At 45.1% G+C, this 10097-nt stretch overlaps 1 long non-coding RNA gene across 1 annotated transcript in view; it reads left to right on the forward strand.

Annotated features, from left to right (window-relative positions):
• Positions 1-8156, forward strand: part of LOC138510938 (uncharacterized) — a 181677-nt gene extending 173521 nt beyond the window's left edge. The window contains exon 3 of the long non-coding RNA XR_011280481.1: positions 7640-8156. This is a non-coding gene — a long non-coding RNA (uncharacterized lncRNA). The remainder of the gene's footprint in view (positions 1-7639) is intronic.
• Positions 8157-10097: the final 1941 nt, after the last annotated feature.

A 10097-nucleotide genomic window follows, 5' to 3' on the forward strand; every position in this document is an offset into this window, starting at 1 on the left:
AGGTAAGCTGCTTTGTCCAAGATTTTTAGTAAAAATGGGACAGTGGTAATGGGTCTATAATTCCCTGGGACCGAAGGGTCTAAGGAGGGTTTTTTGATAAGCGGACGAACCCATGCTTCCTTGAGCTCAGCTGGAACATGGCCAGACTTGAATGAAGCATTAATGAAGGCAGTGATGAGGGGGACAAGGGCAGGGGCACAATCCTTGATCACCTGGGCTGGGCAGACATCCCCTTTACAGTTGGAGGGCTTGATGGATCTAAGGAGGGCAGCGACTTCGGATTCAGTCATGTCCTTGAACTCAAACAGAGGGGCTTGGCAGGTGTCAGCTGGTGGAGCAGGGGAGCCAGTGTGTTTGGCTAGAAGGTTGTTGAGGGCTTTTTGGTGTGCAAGGATCTTGGAGTGTAGAGTGTCCAATTTATCCAGCATGGCGGATTGAATTTTGTTGCACCAGGCTTCATCTTTTAGGAGAGTAGAAGGGGGGGACGCAGGGGTCTCGAGCTCTCTAAAGATGGAGAAGATTTCTTTGGTCCCTGATTTGGCTTCTGAAATCCTAGTGTTGAAGGAAGACGCCTTAGCCTTGATTATGGAGATTTTGTATTTAGTGGATAGGGCCTTAAAAGCGGCTTTGGTGGTGTCATTGGGGTTATTCTTCCAGGCCGAGAGTGCAGCTCTTTTTTTTTTACGTAGCTGTGAGAGCTCCTGGGTGAACCAGGCATTGGTATGTTTGACCTTTTTTGCTTTTTTGAGGGTAAGAGGGGCTGCAGTGTCCACGGCCTTGGTGATGATCCTTTTGAAGTCTTTAGCAAGTATTGATGGATCATTAGAGAAGGGCGGAGAAAGTGCAGGTACGAGGAGATGTTTAGTAAGGTTCTCCTTTGTGAGCTGCCGAGAGCTTCTGGTGAGTGCGGCAGGGAGGGAAGTCGCTGGTCTAAGCGGCCCTTTTGAAGTGGAGATGTCAAATTTGATGCAGTGGTGGTCAGACCAAGGGATAGGGGAGATGTCTTTGACCTCAAGGGTGCAGTTGTGGTGGGCAACCCAATCTAGCGTCCGCCCTTTAGAGTGGGTAGGCCTGGAGATAGATTGGGAGAACCCAAGGTTGGAGAGCGCTTTATTGAGGGCAGTGGCGTGGGAGTCCTTAGAGTCATAGAGACCGAGGTTAAAGTCACCTAGGAGACTTGAATCCTTGCTTGAATCCTTGCTTGAATCCTTCTGAGTTGTAGATTCTCCTTGGCAATAACAGCCACCCCCCCACCTCTATGAGTGGAGCGATCTTGTCTATGGATGGAATACCCTTCCGGGATGGCAAGTGAGAGGGCAGGGCCAGATGTATCGTTAAGCCAGGTTTCACTAATGAAGAGTAGGTCAAGTTTATTAGAAGTGATAAGGTCGTGAATATCGAGAGGGTGCGCCGGCAGGGACCGTGCGTTAACTAGGGCACAGTATAGTGTGGTGTCCTTAGGTTGCAGGGTGTGGTCGGTGGTGGCTGGAGTTGTCACAGTGCGAGTTGGTGGTACAGGGCCGGGGGCAGCATTAATACCAGGGGCAGCAGTCATGGAGACCGGCAACAAAGTACAAGGCGCAACAGTATTAGCAGGGGCAGCAGTCATATAAGCAGGCACCAAGGTACAGGGCGCAACACTTTTACCTGGGGCAGCAATCATAGAGACAGGCAACAAAGTACAAGGCGCAACAGTATTAGCAGGGGCAGCAGTCATATAAGCAGGCACCAAGGTACAGGGCGCAACACTTTTACCTGGGGCAGCAATCATAGAGACAGGCAACAGAGTACAAGGCGCAACAGTATTAGCAGGGGCAGCAGTCATATAAGCAGGCACCACGGTACATTGCGCAACACTTTTACCTGGGGCAGCAGCCCTAGAGACAGGCGCAGCAGTGTTGGCAGGGGCAGCAGGCCTCAATACTGGCAGAATATTGCATGACACTTTATTAGGAGCGGGGTCAAAGAATTGCTGGACGTGGTCAGGAGTGGTGCCACGGTTGTATGTGACACGAGAAGGGTCCAATAGGGTCCGCTTGGCTGACAGGGATGGGTGGTTCCAGGTGAGGAGGTGAGTCGGCACATATCTTGGTGTGAGCCGATGGCCAAGAGGCACCACACCGGAGTGCCGTTGGGAGCGTAGACGCAGGTTATGCTGCTGGATGGATGGAGGCAGGCGAGTAGCGTGGTTGGCCTTCCATAGAGATGAAGTGCGGGAGCAAGCCCCTGCATCAGTGGCTGTAAAGGAGGGAGGGGCCTTGCAGGGTGCAGGAGCATGGCAATGGGGGATGACGCCACCGCGGTCCCTGTAAAAGCGGGACATCCTGGCCCCAAGGCGGGCTAATCTGGAGGCAACCCCAGGGGTGGAAGTGAGCGGGGGGTAGGCAGAAGTGCGTGACCTGAGCCGCAGGTTCCTGGTAGCGAGCGTGCAGGGTAGCATGGCATGCGGGTGGTGAGCCGGGTCATGACCCTTACCTTGATGGAAGGATCTGGAGGCTGCGGTCTGCGCGGTCGAGCAGCGGAGAGCCGCTGAGAGCGAGCTAGGCCTTTGCTCCTGGCCTTCGCTCTGCTGCGGCTTCGCCTGTCGGTGTCCCTCCAGCCCATATAACGCAGGGGTGGAGGGGCGGGCCTGGTAGGTGAATCGGAGGCCATTGGCTGGCACATGTTGCCGGATGGTCGTCATGGCAACGGCCGTGGCGGCCATTTTCGAATTCTGTAGTCTTGGCTCCTCGTGGTTGGCGGTGGGGGCCGTGGGGGCCAAAGGCAGCTTCAGGAGTCCTGGGGTACCAGATGGCTTCAGTGAGGCGCGGGTGGGAAGAGAGCGGTGGGTGGCTTTGTCGGCGGCTGTTCTCGCGCGCTCCAGCGCTACGAGATGCAGGGCGGGGGATGCACGGCGTGTCAGCTGGTGCAAGTCCCCTCGCAGCGGAGCCGCTGAGAGCGAGCTAGGCCTTTGCTCCTGGCCTTCGCTCTGCTGCGGCTTTCTGTTCCTTAACTTTCACAGTCTCTATCATCTCAATGTTTATACGGAAGAAAGAGCTCTTATGGCTCTCCCCACTGTGAAAACAAATAATGACAAAATATTTTATCTCTATAAATATATTGGGAGACATAAAAGAGATGCAGATCAAGATAATGAAGGGATAAATACATATCTAGATAATGCAGCTCACCCGGGGAATACCATGTGATATCAACACATGAAAAAGGTGGGGGAAAGATCATCTGATGAGAGTTGCTATGTTTGCTCTCTCATCCCCTATGCCATGAATACAGTAAGAACTTTCATTTCAAAGGAGGTTTCAGCACACAATGCAAAGTGCTTCAGCCATCTTGCAGTATGCACTACTACACTACTAAAGGGCAGTTTCAAGGAAGTTGGGTGACCTTGTGATGGAGATCAAGATGATTGTTTCCATATAAGGATGATTATATCAAGACCACACAAATAGAGAAGGAGCATGGGTGGAAAAGCAATATGCTTGTGTATCCTGCTGCAAGACAGGATGAGGTGATCTTCGAAGAAATGAAGAAAATTAATTGTCCTGATGTGACGGAAATAGCTGGATCACCTGAATGTTGGGAACAAACTCCAATGTTGATCTATGGACGAGTGCATACCAACAAGGGATGGGAAGAAGGAATGGTGTCCTGTGCAGCTCATCTTCGAAAGACAGACTATGTGCAAGAAGTGCAGAGAGTGAATGATGAATGTTTCAAATCATGGGCCAAGCACTCTAACTATTGACATGCGTAGAAGACCAATCAGGCCCAGTAGTTGTAATCCCATTGGTTAATGCAACACTATGCTTCCGAAGACATGGAAAGAACCTTGTGGGATATAATAAAGAATGCAAGACCACAATTGACATGCCCAGACTAGGAGAAGGGACAGCCATTCATATCAATCAAAATTGGGCTTGAGGATATAGAACCTATATGAAGTTGCCCAAGGATATGGATGTAGTATGTTCCCTGGTACTCATCCATGTTCCAGTATTAGTGATTCCTCAGAACGATCTGAACATAGGTGAATTTCCAAAATTGGATGCCCACTTGAGAAAAATAAGATCACCCAAACTACGACGGATGAAAAGAGAAAATTAATTCTTAGCCAAGTCAATAACAGCGTTTGACACTATTCCTGAGGAGCACACGTTGTTCAGCAAGACTTAAGACTTCTATGATAATGACAGCTATATTCATCCCTGGAATTTAGACAGTAGCAAATGTCAAATGGTTACAGATCACCAGATGGGAGTTTTTGTAGACAATCAATGCTACCATACGGGAATTCAACACTATTAAAGAAGAACTGAGGGCTGATGACCATCCAGAACTGATATTTCCTTGATACAATCACAGCAATGGAAGGAGGAGTGTGTGCCAAAATTGGGCCATTATGTTGCACATTCACACCTTCTCACGATGACCAGAATGGAACCTTGACAGAGGCCATAAGTTTGTTGACAGAACTGCATGCCGAAATGGAAGACGAGACAGATGACATTGGATATGACAGCGGGTTTGCCTCTTTGTTTTCATGGATTCCACAGTGATTTACAAAACATATTTAAGGTTCTTGGAGTAATACTGGTGTTAGTAATGTTTGGATTCTGTGTAGTCAGGATGGCAATGGCCCAGTGCAAGAAAATGGCACAAAGGGTTGTAGGAATGAAGAATATTATCGATGTCAAAACTGAACCAAATGCCAAGGAGCTGACTGATGACGCTGTCAGGTAATACATAGAGGCCAGTGTTATAGCACCTGAGGGAACAAAGTTCTTGTATCCGAAGAATCATAAGAAGTACGTAGAATGATGGGTCTATTGTACCCCGAATGGACAATGTGACTACATGACTTGGAGTGTAGCTGAACATGTCAAATCAGCAGGCACCCTGAGGGTGGTGATGAAGATATGGATCAAAGAAACACTTCAAGAGAAAATACCAGGATGTGGAAATGATTGAGGAGGTGGTCGAGGACTCAACAAGAGGGGGGAATGTAGGGGAGCAGCTGCATGCCTCTGCAGGAAACCCTGCCACCCTACCTCTGTGGGAGACCTCAGATTGTGCCGTGTTTGACACCAGCAGTTGTGCCAGTATCGCAGCGTGTGTTTGAAAAATGATACCCATTGAGACAACCTTATCAAGTGTATCCCGAAGTGATGACAACCTAAAGCAGGAAGTCCCTGAAGGAATATGAAAATGAGCAAAGAAAGAATCTGGTGACCTCACAAGAAATATAGCACGACACTCTGAGATACTGGTTGAAGAAGATGTATGGATTCTCCAGAACGAATGAAGTAAAGAACCAAGAGAACTTTTAAATACGAGAAGGAAGATTACGAATGCACAAAGTGCTGCAAAGAATCAAACATTCAATAATTGTACAGACGTTGAAACGCAAGTAGATTAAGTCATCATAGAAGCTGGCTACACATAGTGAATAGAAGGCAGGCAAAGCCACCATTGTATAGAAACTGGACATCAGTGTCATGAATTTAGTAAACCAGGACCCATGAAGAAGAAAGGGAACACTGTGTCGCAGCAAGAATAAGCTGAAAAGTGGAGCTACATGGTGGGGTTGTCTGGCCTGGAGTCCAGACTGAACCAGCCAAGGTCAGCTATCTATTCTGGAAAGGAGCAAACATGGAAAGGATGAATCATCCCTTGTTAAAGTGCAAAGAAAGAACTCCATGAGTGCCAAGTTTTATTCATTTAGAGCATTTAAAAACCTGCAAAATGGACCTGATCGTGGTCTCCTGTCAAATGGGCTAAGGATGAGAATAGAGTTTGGACTTGGAGTCCTAGAACACAATAGTGAGTGCTCGCACTCCCATGTATTCTGAAGACAAGGATACTTTTGCAAGGCCAGGTTCAAAGACAATCTTCATGGGAGAAGGCATGGGTGATGAAAGATGCTGGGCTAATTGGGTGGGGAGGTAGTGTCATGCCTATTCTCCCTGCACCTGGGTCTGAGCTTACATGCTGCTAAGTGAACCAAATGTTCCAGCCCTGGCACAAGCATGCCATCCAATTGTAGTGATCCATATAACAAAAGTCCTTATAGTTTAAAAACCAATGACAAACTTTGTTTCTAAAGTTTTTGAAGATTACATATTTTAGAGGAAGGCGAATTTTGTCCACCTGAGAGTGGGCAGCCAATCACAATCCTAGTTCCTATAGAATGTGTACTTAGATGTTCCCCTTAAGCCTATCCCGACCCATAGTAGGTTTTCTGTTATTTGCCACTTAGTATGACATCACCTCTGATGTATTTTTGTTATATAACTATGTTTTTGTGAAAAATTGCTGAGAGAACCTGAGTGTACGTCTGTTGATGTTTGCTGTAAACTCCCTGTTTTAGATAATTGATAATAAATTGTACTTTGCCATATTCCTGAATTGGTTCAGTTATTTGGAGTCAGAGTTATTCTGTGTGATCCCATCCATTACATGCACATTCCTAAAAGGCCCTAAACTCAAGGGTAATAACATTGCCTTGGTCAGATTTGGAAGTTGATTTCATTGGGCCTGTGATTGGCTCCTCTAGCGGAAACAAGTACGTGTTGACTGTCACATTCTTGTTCACAAAGTGAATAGAATGTCTTCCAGCCCCAAATTATAAGGCAGAGACAGCTGCTGCACTAATGATCAAGCACATCTTCTCTCGTTTTCGCCTCCCGCAAAGGATTGAGTCAGACCAAGGAAGCCATTTTACCAGTGAGGTGATGGCAAAGATGTGGGAGATTCTAGGGGTAAAAAGAAAACTCCACATTGCCTACTGCCGGGCCTCAAGGAGGGGAGATGAGAGATACACCAAAACAATTGTGAGTATTTTAAAGAGGTTCATGGCAGACTCTGGACTCAGTTGGGACATCTGATTACTGCTTGTCTTGATGGCTATTAGGTATACACCATCTTCTGCAACAAAGATGTCTCCATCTGAGCTCATGACCGGACGAAAAATGGTGTTACCGCAGCATCTGCTCTATGGGGCTCAAGAGCAGACACTAATAAATGCGTCCACTACTCATGAGTACATTGAACATTTAAGGAGGCACCTCCAGCATGCTTTTGCTTATACTCAGCACAATTTAGAAAACTCGGCTGAAGGAATGAAGACCTAATATGATCTAAAGACCACCAAGAAAATGTATGAGGTAGGGGACAATGTTTGCCTGTAAAATTTTCAAAGAAATCAGGCCAATTTCTCCCATCCTGTTGTGGTGCCTTTGAAATTGTAGATAAAATATTACCTGTTGCCTACAAGATCCGCATCCCAAAAGGAGAAGACAGAAGAGAAATGGGTCTACATAAATCAGTTGAAAAGCTGTTACCCCACACATGCTTTACGACCGATTGAGGAGCCAAATGAAAGTCGAGCAGAGGAACCATCTGAGGAATGAAAAGGAAGGATGAAAAATTGGATGTAAGCTAATACAAACACATTAATATAACAGGGAGTAATTTACTTGGTGCTCATGGTGAAAAAAAATAAAATAAACACACTGTATTTTGTGAAATGGTGAAAATTTCTTTTTATACGTGCATGCTGTTGTTGTTGTCCATTCTATGTAAATCTTCTGGGGAAATATGCGTGTAAAAAGTACTGAACCTCTTTTTTTTCTTTTATTAGAGAACTAACCACCTTAATTTCCAGCCTGGAGGCAAGATGGGCGCCCGGTGTGAGCCCCGGGGACCCCAGACAAGAAGGAAGAAAAGAGGGTGATGTGCAAGCTGCAAACACAAAGAGAATAATAAAAACGCTGGTTACAGGCTGACCCAGTGAGACCATATGGCCTGAAGACAGGAGAATTGACATTTGTCCCACATGAAGATTTATAATCAATTTAAAAGCAACCATAAGGCAGATTTTCTTCATTTATGTACAACTTTTTAAGTAATTTCCAGGTGATTTGGAAGAAATAAAATTCATCCACCTGCGTCTCAGGGAACTGTAATAGCCATCTAATATGTGTTTCTGGCTGATCTGAAAATGTTCCGAATGTGAGATTTGATGAACGGCTGGATTGAAACATTTGGAATATGAGTAATAATTTACATATACATAACTGATATGCTTTTATGGAAATGGCAGAAAATTGCCACATGGCTGTGCAAGATGGTGCAGACCTGGCTGTTGTCTTTTTTAATTCCCCATGATTCACAAAATCAGAAAATATGTATATTATGGCAGTTATTAGTACAATTATGACATTTTGCCACAACTAGTTTTTGCCAAAAAAAATTGACATGAGAACAAATGGGACTTGTAAATGAAGCTGCCACATGTCTGCTTCAGACTCTTAAACCAATCTGTAGAGAGGGACTGAAGTGGGCATGAGAGTGAAGGGTAACTGTACAATCATAATTTGTGCCCTCTTGCAAGGTACTCCTTCAAGATTGTGAAACTGGTGGTGTCATTGCTGCTATATAAGGGGGACTCTACTAGGAGGAAGACAGAGCAAGGGGAAATGTCCCCCTGAAGAGCAATGATGAAACTTAACATCTGACAACTGCAACGATACAAAAGCGGAGATTGCTAAGAATGGATTTGGGTGGAGCTGTCTATTTCAAGGAAGGCCTAAGAGCTGACTGGTTCCTATGGTGGAGAGCGAGAGGCCATCCTTGAGGGTGGAATGACCAGACCCCTGCCCTAACTTTCCAGAGTGTCCTGAAACGCAGCTAGCTTTCCTGAACTTTAAACAGAGGCTTTCTATGTAAGTAGAACTGAGCCCTGGGAAACCAAAAGGTGGGTGAATCTGCTTGCCTTAAATCCTTTCCCTTCATAGTGGGGGAGGGAGGGAAACTGTGTAGATCCATAACCTACTGAAACCCCAAATACCCCATATCATTCTCAGCCCCATGCACTTGCACAATCTCAGTCACCTGGCCTAGTATCGTTGACTCTGTTTTCCCTCTGTTCCCCTCTTGCCTCGTCACACCTTGAAACACTTGTGTATAGGCGTGTTATAAATGCTATATCATATCATAGCATATCATTTTTCTGTCTGACCGCCCGAACACAGACCAAAGTAGGGGTGGGTCTGGAAAACAAACTGCTAAATCACCCTGTGTTTATTTTAAACCAAAAGTGGGGGTGAAATCATAATTGCCATATGTATTTGTACCAATCTTGAAACCCTATTGGTTATTCATCAGTTTAATTATTTCTTGAAGGGAAATTTGAAGAAAGTAAAGAATAGTGATTTGTGTTTTTTTTCTTAACTAATTTGTATAATTGATGTTAAGGGTGAGCAACAAAGAAGGTGGCGTGTGTAGTTGTGTGATTTGTATCACTTTTTTAATTTTATTTTTGTATTGCAATTAATTAGTTTAACCAAGAAACCTTTTTGCAAACTATTACAAATACAATACAATCATACAGCAAAACAGAACAACACAAAACACATAAAATCCCCAGAAATCCATGAGAAACAAAAAGAAAATCCCCCGTACATGAATCCTATTTGTCATTCAAATTCACCATTGAAATCCATCAACCTACATCCAAAACATTTTCAATATTGACATAGCAAATCCCCCACACCAGGACCTAATTGTTTCCCAAATATCTTATCTACCATGTTCAATATTGCAAAACACCTCTGAAAACACTCTCTGCTCATTGTAAGGCTCCATAACTCATCCACTGTTAGAGTTGTTGCCTCATTCAGATAACCGCCAAGTATGCTTGTTCTTACATCAATGAAATGTCTACAATATAGGACCAAGTGGCAAGTAGTCTCCACCAGTCCCTCACTCTTACAAAACCGACAGATCGCTGCTTTGCGGTCCATACCTGTCCTAGCTGCTAAAACCTCCCCAGATTGATAAAGGTCAAATCTCAGCCTCATGAATTGAGATCTATGTGAGGTATTTGGACATTTGGCAAGATATTTGGGGAGCGTACCAGCAGCCCTTGACGCAAGCTTTAAGTTATAAAACAACTTAAATTTGCTAGCCTCAACCAAGGTCTCAATCCAATCTGCTCGCCATCAGTTTTTCTTAACCTTCATTGGATTTGACCTCGGATCTCCTACAGAAACTGAGGTTTTACCTAGCAGTTCTTCACATTGCAATTTCCAATTCCT

This window comes from Ambystoma mexicanum, chromosome 6p (genome assembly GCF_040938575.1).
Source record: "Ambystoma mexicanum isolate Mex_15411 chromosome 6p, UKY_AmexF1_1, whole genome shotgun sequence".
NCBI classification, from domain to species: Eukaryota; Metazoa; Chordata; class Amphibia; order Caudata; family Ambystomatidae; genus Ambystoma; species Ambystoma mexicanum.